Below are 17,968 nucleotides of genomic sequence, written 5' to 3' on the forward strand. Positions count from 1 at the left end.
AAATATCAAAGTAGAGACACTAGGTAGAATGTTGGATTCTCTAAGCTGGGTTCCAGAAAGATGTTCAGAGCTAGAGGCATGGACTTGGTAGCCACTGATGTACAAGTGGTATGTGGTCCCTAAGTGAAGTTAGACCCTTTTTTCTAGCCTCATGACTGAATTGTAGAGTATTCTAAGTTTTAAAGTGTAAAAAGAGAAGCCAGGAAAGTAGCGGTCCTTGAGACAGAAGGAAAACCTAAAAAGTGCATGTCACCAAAGCCAAGAGAAGGTAGTGGTCTAAGGAAACAGGTAACTGCCCAGTGATGCTGAGACATCAAATACAAAGGTAGCAGAGATATGACCATGAGATCTGGCTACATGAGACTGCTCTTGAGCAGTGTCTAAGGAGTTGTCAGGATAGACTGGGTGAAGAGAGAATGGAAGGGAGAATCGGGAACAGTGATATGTTCCATGAAATTTGCCGGTGATGAAAGCTGAGAAATAGAGTAGAAATTAGAAGGAAAGTAGAATCAGGAGAGTCTGAGTGAACTCTGGGAGTTGGTGATGGACAGGGAGGCCTGGCGTACTGCGATTCATGGGGTTGCAAAGAGTCGGACACGACTGAGCAACTGAACTGACTGACTGAGAATCAGGAGAGGCTTTCATGTATTTTAAGGCAGGAGATATCAGAGAATATGTATATATTAATAGGAAAATGAAGCAGTGAGGGAGAAATTGAAGTTTCAAGAGAGGAGTGGTGAGGGACTTCCCTGGAGGACCATTGGTTAAGAATTTGCCTTCCAATGCAGGAGACATGGGTTCTATGCCTGGCTGGGGAACTAAGATCCCACATGCCATGGAGAAACTAAGCCTTCATGCCATAACTAGGGAGCCTGTGTGCCTCAATTACTGAAGCTCAAGTGCTCTAGAGTCTGTCCTCTGCAACAAGAGAAGCCCCAGCAATGAGAAGCCGGCCCACTGCAATGATAAAGCCACACACCACAATGAAGACCCAGCACAGCCAAAATAAGAAAAGCAAGGAAAAGGAGTGGTGATAACTGCAGGAATGAAGTCCTTAGGAAGCGTGAGAGTCTAAGCTCACAACACAACAGGCAAGGTTAGCCCTAGAGAGGAGCAGGGGCCCAGCACCCCTGAATAAGGAGGGAAGACAGAGAGGATGGGCTCTGTGACAGTGAAAGGTGTGGCGTTAGTAGCAGGAGGGCAAGGGAGAATCTGTCTGCTAAAATACCAAGTAAGGTCATCCAGGGGAACAAATTAAAAGGGAGGGTTGGTAGTCTTTGGGGAAAGGAGAGGTACAATTGTGATTTTGGAGAGTGGAAAGTAAAGGTGCTAAAAAGTGTCGTGGAATTGCCAGACTGTTTCCAGTACTCACTTGGGTCATAATTGTAAAGCAATAACAGTCCACACAGCTATCTATTTCTCTCTAGTAGTGTATACTTGTTCAGAGGTAAGCATGACCCAGAGTTTAACGAGGTGGGGTTCTGCCAGGTGAATAAGGACAAGAAGGCCGCAGAGGCTTTGTGAGGGATTAATGCTATAGATGGAGGACAGAATCTAAGCCTGGTAAAGCCAAGCAATGGATAGTGAAGAAAAAGAAAGAGGCCGGGGGCTTGAAGAAGTCAGTACAATTGTGTAACTGGTGGAGCTGAAGCACGAGAGTGGAAGAGAAAGAATAGTGGCCAGAATTGGGAAGCTAGACCTCAGGACTGTGAGGAAGGTACAGTTAACAGCACTGTTGAGGAGCAAGGATATGCTCATGGGAGGAGGTGAACCCTCTGGTGCTGTCATTAAAGTTTGAGAGACCCACACTCTGCTTTCCTGACCTGTGTGTCTCCTGTCCTTATGGTTGACCAGAGAGGGACTTTCCTAATAAGCATGGTTTAAAGGATGCTGCGGGAGCCTCGCAGCCCTACAGAGGCTTGCAACTGGTTTCTGACATTCTCCTATTAAAGCTTCCTTCACTGCTTTCCTTCTGCTTTCCATTAGTGCCACCACCTAACTTATTAATTCATTATCAATCATTTATACATAGGTGTGATTTAGTGACTCCCAGTCTTTCAAGTGAGAAGTGGTTGGCTGCATCAGCTTTTAATAGGCTACAGGGCATGATTTTTAAGGAAGAATCTGAATTAAGGAGGGGATCCCCCAAAGGGGGAAAGGGGTTAGGATATAAACACATGTTGAGCACCTACTATGTGCCAGGCTCTGCTCCAAGGGTTTTGAATATGAGTTATCATTTGAGACACCATTGCTTCCTCTTATTTATGCAACAGGATGGCTCAGAAAGAAACATCTGTCCTTTGCCTAAGCACCACAGCCAATGAGTGATGAAGCCAGGGTCTGAGGTCAGAGTTACAGAGCCTAGAAGGTGTTCAGATGGGAGGGAGAGGCATTTAAAGGGAGAAATACAACCAGTCTGACGCACTTCTTGGCAAACCTCACAATCCTAGTCTCCGGCTCCCTTCCTGAGAACCTCAAATCTGTGTGTGGTTTTTTTTTTTCCACTTTCTTTATGAGGTTGTTCCTTGATGAGTTTTTTCCTCCCTTCTTTTTTTTTTTTTTTAAACGATAATTTAAATTTTTATTAGGTGCTCAGCCGCAGCATAAATACCCCTATTTGAATTGCTGACACACAAATCAATAGGAAAGCACTTTCCTGGACTGGAGCCTTGGCATGCGAACCTCCCAGCCGCGTCCTCTTTCCAGATGAGAAGGAGTTGAAGAAACAGAACAAGCCATTTTCTTAAACAAGCCACAGTTAAAGGAAACAGAATGAGCCATTCAAGGTTTCTGGTCTCAGGGCTTTTCTTTCATTCTCTATCCCTCATTCTCACTAAGCAGTCTCGCCTTTAACCTCTGTATTACCAACCAGAGCGGTGTCATTTCTACAGGAGGAAGTGAAGAAAGCAGTGTGGGTGGCTGAGAAGTGGCCTCACGTTTTTTCAAATGAGAGCAAACCAGCGTCCCCCAGTATTCCGTCAGAGAGGAAAGATCTGGAGTTTCTGCAGGTCCTACCCACCCACCTCTGAGACCCCACCATCACTCTCTGGCTTGGAGAACTTGCAGTAGAAGATATGCTTAATATAATGGAATGTCTCAATAGCAAATAAAATTCAGTTAGGCTGTGCTTTTAATGCCCTGATGAAAAGGCAACAAGCTTGCATCCTGCTACATAGCTTAGGATTCCACACCTAAAAACCCAAGTGGTTGATAATTCTCCCCATGGGTATCCTAAAACGAAGGTCCAAATTCTAATCTTCTTCTTGTGTATTATCTCCCACCCTTCTTACCACTCCACCACCATGACTCAGTGATCCTGTGTTTCAGCTATACCACGTTTCTCAGTTACCTTCTGACATGCCCTTTCTTTCTGACTCTGAGTCTTTGTATATACTGTTTCCTCTCTGAATAACGGAGTGACCAAGCAATGTGAGTCACCTTGCCCCTCACCCCACCCCCAAGCAGTTGGTTTCTAGACATTAAGACTTCCTTACGTTGTGGGGTAGTTACCTACCTGTATGAATACATACAGATGGTCAACAGGCACATGAAAAGATGCTCAGCATCACCAATAATTAGGAAAATGCAAACTCAAAACCACAAGGAGATATTACCTCACATCTGTCTGAATGGCTATTATCAAAAAGTATGTGTGTGCTCAGTGATGTTTGACTCTTTGGGACCCCATGGACCCCACCGGGCTCCTCTGTCCATGCAATTTTCCAGACAAGAATACTGGATTGGGTTGCTATTTCCTTTTCTAGGGAATCTTCTCGACCTGGAGATCGAACCCATGTGTCTTTCATCTCCTGCATTGGTAGGCAGATTCTTTTACCACTGCACCACCTGAGGAGCCCCACTATCAAAAAGAGAAGATAACAAGTGCTGAGGGGTGGTGGAGAAAAGGGACTCTTGTGGACTGTTGGTGGGAATGCAAAACTGGTGCAGCCACTTGGTGGCTTTGCGGCTTCTCCTCTACCACAAACAGATTGCTGCTAAGTTGCTTCAGTCGTGTCTGACTCTGTGTGATCCCATAGACGGCAGTCCACCAGGCTCCTCCATCCATGGGATTTTCCAGGCAAGAGCACTGGAGTGGGGTGCCACTGCCTTCTCCACAAACAAATTGGGAGATCCTCAAAGCAGGGAGCCATGTCTCATTCAATTCCATATCAGTTAACAGTATGCCTCGACGTAGGTCTTTAGTAACAATTTGTTGAAATATAGGATACTGGCTGAAGATTCATTCATTCATTCACCCAACCAGAATTTACTAAATACAGTATGCCAGTTTAGAAATCCAACTGTGAATAAGACAATGTCCTTACTATTGGGGAGTTTATGTTCTATATATACATATACATATATATATACACACATATATATATAATAGTAGTTGATGATAAATGAGATAAATAAAAATAAAATGGGAGAGTGACAAGGAAAGCTATTTTATTTACTATTTAACCTCTATTTCCCCTACACCCCTAGTCCCTGACAACTACTTTCTACTCTGTTTCTATGATCTCAGCTTGATACCATGCAATATTTATTTTTTTCTGTCTGGCTTACTTCACTTAAGATAATGCCCTCCATGTTCCATGTTGTCACAAAAGACAGGATTTCCCTTTTTTATAGCTGAATGATATTCTATTGTTTACACATGTATGCTACATCTTCTCTATCCTTTAATCCACTGATGGACACTTAGGTTGTTTCAATACCTTGGTTATTGTGAATAATGTTGCTATGAACATGAGAATGCAGATATCTCTTCAAGATGGTAATTTCATTTCCTTTGGATACATACCCAGAAATGGGATTGCTGGATCATATGTGAGAGTTGGACCGTAAAGAAAGTTGAGCACCGAAGAATTGATGCTTTTGAACTGTGGTGTTGGAGAAGACTCTTGAGAGTCCCTTGCACTGCAAGGAGATCCAACCAGTCCATCCTAAAGGAAATCAGAAGGACTGATGCTGAAGCTGAAGCTCCAATACTTTGGCCACCTGATGCAAAGAACTGACTTGTTGGAAAAGACCCGGATGCTGAGAAAGACTGAAGGCAGGAGGAGAAAGGGATGACAGAGGATGAGATGGTTGGATGGCATCACAGACTTGATAGACATGAGATTGTTGGATCATATGGTAGTTCTAGTTTTAATTTTTTGAGGAACAATAATAGCTGCACCAGTTTGCATTTCCCATCAACAGGGCACAGGGGTTCTCTTCTCCACACCCTCCCCAACATGTGTTATCTTTTTGATAACAGCCATTCTGGCAGGTGTGAGGTGATATCTGTCCATTGTTCTGATTTGTATTTCCTGATTATTGGTGATGCTGAATATCTTTTCATGCCCCTGTTGGCCATTTGTATCTTCTTTGAAGAAATGTCTGTTCAGGTCCTTTGGCCATTATTAATTATTTAGGTTTTGGAACATTTATTGTTATTGAGTTGTGTGAGTTCTTCATATATTTTGCATATTAACCTCTTATCATCTATGTGGTTTGCAAATACCTTCTCCCATTTCATAGGTTGCCTTTTCATTTCATGGATGGTCTCCTTTTCTGTGCAAAAGGTTTTCAGTTTGTTTCAGTCCCACTTGTTTATTTTTGCTTTTGTTGCCTTTACTTTTGGTGTCAAGGAGAGCTATTAAAGATAAGATTAATAGGGTGGGCTTCTCTGTGGAGTTTACATTTAAGGCTACTGGCCTGCTGGACACAGGCTCTATGTTCTTTAGCTACTTGTGGAATGAGGTGGGAGCTGTCCCTGTATAGTGGCTGTGATGAGTGGCTCAGGTTCCCAAGATGGCTGACTGGGGGAGACAGGAAAGCCAAGACTATCTGGCCGTAGGAAACTTGGCTGCTGCAGCATTCGGCACTGATCTACTGAGGGAGCTATTTTGAAAAATATGGTGGAAATGAAAGAGCTTGAGATCCTTATGCCAGAGGCCTTAAAGGAAACCCTGGGCTCTGCCCATCCCCCCACACATGCTGCAGCGGCCACAAGAGCTGATCCTGTCTTCTGGGCTTCTGGGCAGAGGATCTTCTTAACCTTTGTGATTTCAACTATCAGCCCAATCCCAGCACAACAATAAGGGCTGTAAAATGAGTAAGCCCAAAGCTGCAAGATCTTGATCTCAGTTTTGTGACTTACTACCTATGCTATCTTGGACAAGCCACAGAAACTCTATAGTAATTCCCCCATCTATAGAATGGGAGCAATTAACGTGTCATTTTGCCCACCTTCACACATAGTTTTGCAGATCAAACGTGATATATGTAATAGTACTATAAATATTATGAAGCACAACAAAAATGCAAGGAATTATTATTGCCATCAGGGAATCAACATTCATTGACTATTAAGTACTAGAATCCCCATAGATACTGCTGCTGCTGCTGCTGCTAAGTCACTTCAGTTGTGTCCGACTCTGTGCGTCTGTGCGACCCCATAGACATCAGCCCACCAGGCTTCCCCGTCCCTGGGATTCTCCAGGCAAGAACACTGGAGTGGGTTGCCATTTCCTTCTCCAATGCATGAAAATGAAAAGTGAAAGTAAAGTCGCTCAGTCATGTCCGACTCTAGTGGCCCCATGGACTGCAGCCTATCAGGCTCCTCCATCCATGGGATTTTCCAGGCAAGAGTACTGGAGTGGGGTGCCATTGCCTTCTCCCCATAGATACTACCTTTCTCAATTTTCACAAAATGTTAAAAGCTACCATGTTCCTCATCTTAGAGTCAGGGAAACAGAGGTTCAGGAAGGTTAAGTGAGCTCACCAAGAGTGTAGAGCTGGGCAGAACCAGGATCAAAGCTCAAGTCCACTGTCTTCAGAACTGATACAATTTCTCCCTGACTCTGTGTCCTTCTGCCTATGGGTGGTTGGCTCAAGCTTGGGATGGATTCTCATCCCTGAATAACCTCGTTCAGAGCTGGGGTTCACATTTCCCCTGAGTTGCGCCTCTCAGCCCCAATGCAAGAACTAAACACACCTCTAACCAAGCCTGCATTGGGGTGCCCAGGTCTCCTGGTGCCCAGTCCCTCTACCCTGGGATAAACCTGTCTCTTGGTTTGGTGGGCCACTGCGTCAGGAACATCGAGGGTCGGTTCTAAGACACTGCACAGCCCCCTTGCTCCTTTGGCTGATATTCTGCCACTATCTCCATCTCTGACCTCACAGCAGGGTAGGCTTAAGCTACACTGAACTTCCCTTTGGCTCCAGCCGACACTACTGCATCCCTTGAAATCTTCTGGTGGTCCTGGCTGCCCTGGTGTTCAATTTATGTCCTCACAGCTGAACAAGAACCCTGTGTAGGAGCAAATTGAGCTTTACTGCATTTTCCTACCATACTCCTCCCAGCTGGACCAAGCATTTGAGAATCCATCACAGGAATTTTATTTTGCATGGTGGCAGATTCGAGTTAAAAGAAGTGGCTCACAAGTGAATGGGTAGTTTTAACTGTGGCCCAGATAATCCACAAAGTGGATAAACCACAAAGTGAATGAGGCTTTTGTGGGTACATGAGAATTGACACCACCTTGTGAGATCGGATGAAGGAAAATCCATTTAAGAAAACTCACTTGCATGGAGCTGGATTCTTTTCTCATCCTGAAAGAGTTAGATGTGGCTTTGTTGGAAATACAGAAGAACTCCCCAAAGCAGTGGTAGTGGAAGAAGCGACAGCACTAAGCCCCCGAGAGAAATGTTGACTGATCCGATCTTATTTTTAAACTCATCTTTGTGATGCAAACCAACCTTGTGAGAGCTATGATTCTCCAGTCTTTGCATCTCTCTAGCCACCAGGAACTTGTGTAGTTTCTGAGCGATGCTCAGCACAACATGGTAATTTAGTACACAGAGTTCCTGGGTATGAATCTTGGCTCTGCCATTTATTATGTGTCTTCTGGCACTTTAAACAATCTCTTTGTGCCTTAGTTTTTTCATCTGTAAAATGGGGACAATAATAGTACCTCCCTCAAAAGGTAGTTGTATAGATTTAGTAAGTTTCTGTGTGTGGAGTACTTAGATCAATTGCCTGGCAATCATGCTTATAAAGTAGATGTTAGTGATTATCATGCTACTAAAAAATAGACATGGAACTATTTTTGGCTCTATCTGGTGACTTAGGAAACCCAGGCTGTTAGAGCCTAACATACTGGTAGTCGATCTCCAGTAACCACTCACCATGGTTGCTACCTGGCAGGCTTGGTCAGGCCAGTGGCTGAGCTTAACTCCAGGGAGGAGACCCAATGCTTCAAAAATGAAAGAGCTGTTTACCCTTTCTAGCAGGCTTTTGCCTTTGGCAAATAGTCCCCTTAGCAACATTTGACCTTAAGAACTTAGCAGGAAAAGGGCAAAACATTTCAAGGAATAGAAGCTGGGTCTCCTCCCAGGTGTCATGTCACAGCAGGGCAAGGGGATGTCAGGTGGGACCCCCTGGCCACTCTGTCAAATGTAGCTGCCTAAGGTCCCCAGGAACCTGCCCGGGAAGTGTGGAAGCTGTAGAAGAATGTGTGTGTGTGCAGACAGAGAGAGAAAACTCTGAACTGGTCCCTGTCTCCTCCACTCCAGCTGCAGTGAAGAGACACTGGTGGAGCAGAGAGAGCTGGGAGGTGACCCCTATGGAGTTGGAGGGAAGACACTGCCAGGGAATCCCCCTAGCCCTCTCGGGTGGTGTCATTCCTTTTTCCTCCTACGTCTCCAAGGATGGCTGCCTGAGCTTTCCACTCTCACTAAATTAAGCTGATAAAATACAAATGAAAAAGGAACGGGGGAGGGGAAGAGGATAAGGCACACTCTTCCTTTGCATTTTAATATGAGCCTCAGACCATTTTCAATAAGAGATTGACAGAATGTGGCCAGCTCCCCACCCCCACTCATTACATATCAAGATCCAGATCAATAGTACCCTTTCCTCTCCTCTGGAATATTCCACTTATCCCCTCCATGGATGGAGGATGGGCACAGGATGTCACACCCTTGACATGGTTGGCTGACCTCTTGAATGTTGGGTCTGGAAGGGCATCCCTTCCAGACATACTCCCCTGGGACCTGTGCTCCAAGTGGGCAGCACTGAGCCCCTGATCTTTCCAGGGAGCCAGGTGTGGGGATACAGCCAGGACTCACCACAGGGGCAATCCCATGGGGATAACAACCATCTTGTTTGGTTAGTCTGCCTTCCCTTGAGTAGCTGTCCGAGGTGCTGCCCAGAGGCTCTTGTAGGACTGAGGAGTGCTGGTAGTAAGATGAAAAGAAGGCAGGGTTCAAGTCCACTGCCTGTCCCCTGAATAGACTTGCTCCAGCAGCCAGTCTCAGGCCACAGGGGGCACCCCCAACCCATGGGGGAAATATGTGGCAAAGTATCCATGTGACCTCTAACCTCCACCCTTAAAATGCCCTCCTTCCACCTTAGACATTGCCATCAAGAGAGAACTCCACTAACTGAAGACCCTGTAAGTGCTACAGGCCATTCGGAGCCTTCATTACGAAAATGATATCTCATTGAACCCACAACAGCAATTTCCAGAGGTAGAAGCTATTTATTAATACTTCATTTCATAGGTGAGGCGACTGAGGCTCAGAAAAGTCAAGTGACTTTCCCAAGGCCACACAGCCGGTAAGTGGCAGAGCCAGAATTCAAACCCTTGCTGGGCAGGGTTTCGCCAGAGCATTTCTGCAGGCCCCAGCAGGGGCCAGAGGGGAGACCAGGCGGGCGTGGGGGCTGGTCAGCACCGGCTCTGCAGTCTCATTGCCGGATCCCATCTGGAGCCAGGAGGCGCAGAAACCTGGCGGCTTCCGAGGCAGATGAAAAGACAACCTCCCTCAAATTGTTTTATTTAAAGCCAGACTCCTGACTGTTTGAAGCCGCTTGATTTTGGCAGTCCTTGTTCCTTTTCCTTTTAAACAGCCCTCGGAGATGAGGGGAACGTATCGCTGCAGGCGCCTCACTTGCAGATGCTCAGAAGACCTTTGGCCTCCCCCGCCCCTACCGGCTGCTCCCCGCTGCAGCTGAGCGGTGAGTGTAAGTGCGTGTGAGCACGTGGGCGCGTGCACGCGACTGGGTTGGAGAGAGGCAGGGAGCCCGGAACCCATTAGCACCCCAAGTATAGATACAGATGAAGTCTTCTGCTTTTATACAGAATCTCACCAGCGTTAAACTTCATTTATATCTCTATAAATGCATACGGCTTTGAACACGAGACTTTACGGCTGGGTTTATAAGTTTTGTCTCCCTGCAGGCACAGCCTGGGTCACCGGGAGGAGATGCCCCAACCTTGTGCAGGGCTCTCATCTGGTCCTTGGGGTCTTGTCCTTTCTGCTGCCTGGCCTCCCTGCGTCCTGCCCTCTCCCTGTCTGCACTGAGCCCTCTCACCCCTGGCTCACAGCTGGCTGGACTGTGGGGAGGAGGGGGGAGGACCTCGGGGCTGTCACCTGACTACCACTCCACATCTGTCCCTGGACCGGAGCCCCACTGCTGACCTTGGGATTAACAAGTTCACTGGAGATGGCAGGACAGGCTGGCTAAACCTGGTTTATGAACGTATCTGCTTTACAGAATCCATTTAGACAAACAGAACATCCACACAGATGCCGGTGCGCAGTGGCTACAGGGTTTACAATAATTCAGGAGGCAGGCAGCTGCTTCTCTCCTGATGTGCTTATGGAGATAAATTCAAGGTAATCTATATAAACCCAAGCCTTTGAAATTGCACACCGTCAAAAAATTCCCACAATTACTCTAGCCCAGCCAGGAGGTGGCTGTTATGTTCTTCTTATGGAAAACATAATTATAAAGGAAGAGAAAACATTTCATAAATAAAACTCAGAGTGGCAGAAGAAGCCGGAGGGAGGGGAAGGCCAGAGAAAAGAAACCCAAAGGGGCTGCAAAACCCAGCGTCCCCTTTAAGGTTCAGATTAATTTCAGTCCAGGACAATTTCCAGGTAATTAATTGGCAAGAGGCATCTTTCAGATATTTTTAAATATCAGCCTTCCAGGCTCTTGGTGCTAAAGGAGAAGAAAAAATAGCCAACACATGCTCCTAAAATCAAGGTGATGTAAAACAAGGGCCTGCCCAGCCCATTAGCCCTTGAGGAGAATATAAAATCCAGGTCAGCCCAGATAATTGTTTGTTTGTTAAAATGCCAAGTCCCCTAGTCTGTCCCCAGTCCCCAGGCCGCAGGAAATGGCTAGTGGCACATTGGTTTACGCTTCATGCAGATGCTGTCCTGGGCATGGTGTACTTGTGTCCTCATTTGATTCTCATAAAAACCCTTTAAAGACGTGATGATCTTTATAGGCTTTTGGGGAGCAGTGAAGAAGCCCTGATGAGGAACCTCAGATTCAGACAGGTAAGTCATGGCCCCAGGGCACAAGGTCAGGATGTGGTAGAGTGGGAATCTGAAGCCAAGCTTCCTGTGATTAAGCCCCAGTCCTCACTTCTTGCTGCACATGGCCCCAGGATGGGAAAGGGAACCGCAGAAAGGAGTGAAAGAGCTTGGGCTCTGTTTCAGACAGATAGAGATCAAAAACAGCCCTGCCACCTATGAGCTGTGCTACCCTGGGCAAGTTATTTAGCCTCTCTGAATTCAGGAGCTTTGGTTCTGTCCTCTGTGGTCTTCATAAGAAAAAGCAACCATTTCAGTTCAAGTTGCACCATGACCAGAGTTTTCCCTTTTTGTTGGACTGGAGAAGGTTTTCCTTGCAAAACCTTGCTTCTGGGTTGTCATAAGGATTAAACACCTAGCTCAGCACCTTCTACCTAGCTACTTCCAGTAAATGAGATCTCTTTCTATTATAGTGAAAATCAAGTGCAATACTCTGTTGCCCAGCCTGGTATAGTGCCTGATGCATCAAGAACATAGCATAAATAAATATCCATCATCATCATTATAACAAGGGAAACAAGTTAGGAACTCCTGTACTTAAGTTGAGCAGAATGTTAATCACTCAGTTGTGTCTGACTCTTTACCAGCCCATGGACTACAGCTTGCCAGGCTCCTCTGTCTATGGGATTCTTCAGACAAGAATACTGGAGTGGGTTGCCATTCCCTTCTCCAGGGGATCGTCCCCAGCCAGGGATTGAACCTGGGTCTTCTGCATTACAAGCAGATTCTTTACCATCTGAGCCACCAGGGAAGCCCAGGTTGAGCAGAACCAACAGCAAAATGAGAACGTTTTTCTTAGGCCCTCCTGTGGGCCGGGCCCTGTGCTGGACTCTCCCAGCCTTCGTAGGATTGGTTATCTAGGCAGAGATTTTCACATATACGATTAATAATAATGCAAGATATAAAATTCCTCCAAAGATACGTAAAAGAATCACAGTAGAGCCATTATTAATCGCCAAATGGGTGATACAAGCAAGAAAAGAAGGCAGCTAAGGCACAGGCTTCAAACCTGGGTTTGAATTTCCATTGTATCACTGAAGTGAAGTGAAGTCACTCAGTCGTGTCCGACTCTTTGTGACCCCATGGACTGTAGCCTACTACACTCCTCTGTCCATGGGATTTTCCAGGCAAGAGTACTGGAGTGGGGTGCCATTGCCTTCTCCAGAGGATCTTCCTGACCCAGAGATCAAACCCAGGTCTCCCGCACTGTAGGCAGACGCTTTACTGTCTGAGCCACCAGGGAATCCCTGTTGTATCACTACTTAGCTGTAAAAAGTTGAACAAATCACATAAGTCATAATGCGTCTGTTTTCTCACCTGTAAAATGGGCATACTAATATATGTCACGTGTTTTAGCCCCTTAATGACATAAAGCATTTATTAACAGTGACAACAGCAAACGTTTGTTAAGGGCATTCTATGTACCGTGCACTTGGCTAAAGCCCATAGCAAGCGCTGTCAATGTAAGCCGGTATTATCACTAGACAATAGAAAGATCCAAGCTACCAGGGCCCAGGCATGTGAATTTCTTGGGTGGATTCAGATTAAAGACTAAACTCCAGCCCACAGATATTGCTAAGCTGTTGTCAGACACTGGTCGTCATGAATCGACACTGTCCTAGGATCAATGTTCCAGGCTTTTTCCTCTTGTATGATGAGAATTCATCCAGATTAAATAAATTCCTCCCGGGTCCTGGTAATAACTTTTTATTGAATTGTCTACAGCCAGAGAATAAGATGTTTTTATAGCAGCCAGGTGGAGATGAGCTCAGCAATGCCTGCTCTAAGGACAGAGGTCCTAGGGTTGTAAAACTGTAATGAGTCTGTTGGCGTATTTGCCCCTGGCCCCAGGACTCCATCCCTCATTATGTAATCTCACCTTAAAATGCATAAGCCAGGAGGGACCCAGAGATGTGCCCACCAAGGGTGAGGGGTGACCTCTCTGTCTCCTGGTAACTCTCCGAGCTAAGCAAGAATAGAAGAGTTTAAGATATCAGTTCACTGGAACTGTGTCTATTGTACACTTACCAATGAGGGTCAGACTACAGGAAGCAGATCTAGCTCATTGGGTTGGTGGGGAATGCATCACCCCCACTTCTTCTCTTTGATTTGCCTCCAGGAAGCCACCTGCCTGGTTTTCATAGGGAAAGGGAAGAATTTCAACCCACTGAGACCTATGACCAGAGAGTCTCCCTTTTCCATTTGGTTGGAAGTAAAGGGAACTTGCCAAAATTAAAGAAGTCGAGACAAAGCAACCCAAGTGTGTCCATCAGCAAATGAATAAACAAAATGTGAGCCATGCATACAAAGGAATATTACTCAACCTTGAAAGGGAATGAAATCCTGACACACGCTACATACAGAAGAACCTTAAAGACATGACGCCAAATGAAATAAACCAGACACCAAAGGACAAATACGGTGTGATTTCACACACAGGAAGTGCCAAGGTTATTCAAGTTCATGGAGAAGTGAAGTAAAATGGTGGTTGCCAGGGGCTGGGGCGGTGGGGGAATGGAGAGTTGTTTAAAACTACAGAGACTCAGTTTGGGAAAATGGAAACATTTTGAACATGGATGGTGGTGATGGTTCCATTGACCATGTGAATGTACATAATGTCACTGAACTATACACTTGAAAATGGCTTAAGTGGTACATTTTATGTTATGTATGCTTTATCACAAGAAAACAAAAGAGTAAAAGGAAAGAGGCAAAACTGCTTAAATTCCCTTTGCCAACTGACCTTTTGGTTACTTGCTATGTTCAAAAATATGTCAATACAGTCCTAGTCCAAAATCATATTCTTAGGTAAAGATGTGGTGATTCTTATACACAGCTGGAAACAGCACTTAAACACCTGAATTCCATTTTTCTCCTCTCAGTGGCCCTGCTCTTAAGATGAGACTCCAGTTAGGTGGGGAATCTCATCCGATCTTTATTAATATCGCTATAATTGAGATGAGGCAAAGGTGTGTCTCTGCACTTTCCCCATCATTTACTGGGATTGGTGTTGTGGAGATCACTCAAATTTTTTGTTTCCACACAAACCTAGACCTTGGGGAATCCTCATCATGACTGTCTTCTAACTTGTCATGTCGCAAGGGCTTAGCAATCTTCGTTCCATTCCGTGGGATCTCAGCTGGGGGTGCTGATTGAGGAAGAAGCCTTCTCAAAATTGAGCTGACTGGTGCCTTCTCTGAGATAGGCCCACCCAGAACAGGGCAGAGCCTGGGAAGAAGGTGCTTAGTGAAGTCTCTGAGTGGAGGAAGGCAAAGGACATGTTTACCCACCAAGCATGTAAACAGCTCTGTGACTCACTTGGCCCCGTTTTGAGATCTACTAAAGACGTATCCACGTATTCTACTTGGGCTTGATTGTTGCCTGCTACACACACCCCTTGATTTTCCAACACCATGACTATAAACCTGGACAAGGACGAAACTCCTCCCCCACCTCTGTGTTACCCACCCAGTAACAGTAGCATCAAACCTCCGAAAGGTTCTCTGAGAAGTCTAGTGTCTATATGAAACACTAAGCAATACATTTTCTCTGCAAAATGTAGCAATCAAAGCTATGGTGATAAACTTCAGGAAGTGAAGAAAGTGATGGGGTTGAAGGAGGGAAATATTGATTGGAAAGAAGAACGAGGGAACTTTTGTGTATCCTGTTTGGGGGAGTGGTTAAACAGGTGTACACAGTTGTCATCAAGACTCACTAATCTTGACACTTAAGACCAGGATAGTTTTATTATATGTGAACTATTCATAAAAAAAAATTTTTTTTAAGTAATAGTGGAGGTCTTTGGGTAAAAAAGGGTAACCCATGGCTGGGATCACTGACTCAATGGACGTGAGTCTGAGTGAACTCCGGGAGTTGGTGATGGACAGGGAGGCCTGGCATGCTGCGATTCATGGGGTCGCAAAGAGTTGGACACAACTGAGCGACTGAACTGAACTGACTGATGACTGTAGCAACCTTTTCCTTTTCTCCACCTTTTCCTTCTCTCCACCTTTTCCTGTATCTCTCATATCTCAGAGACAGCCCAGCTGAGTCTCTACTGCTCAGTGAATGAGGCCTGGATATGAAAATAGGCTGACTTTCCTTCCAAAATGCTGGCCTGATGTGAGAGCTGGAGCTGCTGCAGGAGTGGAGGTCTTATTAAAGAGTGGATTTGTGTCCAGTTCCCTACTCCTCTCCACAGGTTTCTGTAGGTGCTCAGAGACCAGACTTCTCCTGCTTCTTAGTCATCCTCCCACATTTTGAGCCACAGAGAACTCAGTGGAGGTGTTCCCAGAGGAGGCTCATAGGAGAGAAAAGTCATCAAACACTTTGGTGGTGTCATTACCAAGACACTCACGGTTATCTTGGAAGGGTGCCTTCAACTGGGATTTCTGGGGCAGGGAGAGCATGGCAATCGGGTGCAAGATATCATTTCAGCCTTGAGTCCACCAGTCTGGGGTTCCCTCTTCACAGTAAGTCCAGAGAACTCGTCACCTTTCTGGCCATGGGTCACGACCATCTTTTTGGCTGAGAACTAAAGACCAGCAACACCTTGAGACTCCTAGTCGATTCTCATTCTTTGCCAGGGAGGAGCCATCACACCACACTGAATTCACTTAAAGGCTCTGGTTGAAAAATATGTCCACTGGGAAGCAATTCATCCCTGCTCTCTCCCACACGTGAGCATTTCTGCATTTCACAGGAGATGAGATATTAGGAGACCCAAAGTTCTCTTTCTGCTTTTGCTACCCTCTGGCTTAGCACTTTAAACTCCTATGTCTCCCCATTTATTAAATGGGTCCAGTAATGGCACCAAGTACTTCTTTCAGAGAGAATTTGAGGTCATTAATAAAATAATGACCACTAAGTACAGTGATTTCAGTAATAAATGGTGGCTTTGGATAGGGTCCACTGCAAGGGCGTGAATTTTTTTCAACCTTCAGGGACTTGTCATGCAGAAATCCATCTACTCTCTTGTTCAAGCTGGGAGAGTTTGAGAATGGAGGGAGTTGGGAGAGTTGAAATATGAATGAGTCAGTGTTGGTTTCTGATACTCTGCTTTGTCTATTTCAATCTTTTTTCCCTATCCTTACAGGCTCTGACTACTCTTTCCTCATTGCATTCTACTTCCAGACATTCTAAGGAGATGCTGAGGTTTCTGGATCTAATGATAAGAATAGTTAAAAAAAATAATGATACCATTTCACTCAGGGCTATGTCTTTCACCCAGGAGCCTCTCAAAGCAGAGGTGGAGAGTATTTTGTTCAGCTTGGAGGAGGGACTCAGCATACTGAATTAAAAGCAAGACAGAGAGTCATCACCCTAGAGTTTATCGGCAACTGGAAGGAGTAAAACCTCCCCCCACCTCTGACTCTCTTCTGCTTCAGCATACCTGAAGAAAATGACCAGAACAGATAGGGGTTAATTCAAGGCAAGATTTGCTCTTACAAGAAACCACATATGTTTAAAAATACTCCCTTGGGCTGTTCTCCATGGAGATTCAGATGATTGAAAGAAGTCCCTGGTGCCACTTGTTGAATGGCCCCACCCAAGCAGGTGTGGGTAAGATTGAAGGGCAGGGACCAGCAGATAGTGTCTCCAAGGCAAAGCCAAGGCAGCTTTGGGAAATTAATTGAACATATTTCAGAGGGGCAGAAAGCAGAGGAGGCAGAGCAGTACCTTGCAAAAAAAGTCATAGCAATGAAGTCTAAAGTAATGATGATTCCATTTGTGGAATGTTTCAGTGCTGGGAGACATACATTACTTCAAGCCTTCCTGAGTTAGGACCTGCAGCAGATTCGCTTCTGCTTCCCCAGACATATGGAGACAAACGTTTCTCCTGGGCTGTCTCTCAGTGACAGAAGTCAAAGCAGAACAGACTTTGTCCTCTTTGCAACCATACATAGTCAAGTATGACAGAAAAGTGGAGGGCAGATCCTGCCTCCTTGCAAATATAGTTTGATCTGCATGGGCCAACCTCTGCAGAGCTCAAGCTACTGACACTTCCTTATCACCACGAAGGCAGGGGGACCCTGGCCCCCAAACCACCCAGCCTGATGCCCACCTGTTGCCCCTGCCCACTTGCCATGGATTCACACCAGGAGAGAAAGTAATAAAAGGTCAGATTGGGCTCTCTTCACAGCAAGAACCCAGAGATTCCTGGGGAAATTGACATTTTTAAACACCACATCCTCCAACCTCTCTCAGAGGAGCATAACTTTTAACTCTAGCTCCACTCTCAACCCCCTCCCAGCTTCCTCTGTAACACTCTCCCTCCATGGATGGCTTGTTAGGAAAGAGTTAAATAAAGTGCACAACTAATTCCCCAAAGCCTCCCTCTTATCTACATAAAAGAAAAAAGAAAAAACAGCCCTACCCAGAGACAGACACGAAGGAACCTGCTGGCAATTTAGCTCAGACCTCACCTGTCTTATGCAACAGCCTGCAGACACACACACACACACACACACACACACACACACACACACACCCTCATAAGACCAGAGTCCACATCCCCCTTTAATTTGGTAGACATAGTTTTGCACCTTTTTCTCCCCCTACCCAAAATCCGGCTTGACTGGCAGCA

The 17,968-nt window shown here is 45.6% G+C and overlaps 1 non-coding gene across 1 annotated transcript; it reads right to left on the reverse strand.

Moving 5' to 3' along the window:
• Positions 1 to 12,061: 12,061 nt before the first annotated feature.
• Positions 12,062 to 12,133, reverse strand: TRNAY-GUA (transfer RNA tyrosine (anticodon GUA)). The gene has a single exon. It is a non-coding gene; the product is annotated as a tRNA-Tyr (tRNA).
• Between the last annotated feature and the right edge of the window lie 5,835 nt (positions 12,134 to 17,968).

The sequence above is a fragment of the Bubalus kerabau genome, chromosome 5 (genome assembly GCF_029407905.1).
Source record: "Bubalus kerabau isolate K-KA32 ecotype Philippines breed swamp buffalo chromosome 5, PCC_UOA_SB_1v2, whole genome shotgun sequence".
Lineage (NCBI taxonomy): Eukaryota > Metazoa > Chordata > Mammalia > Artiodactyla > Bovidae > Bubalus > Bubalus kerabau.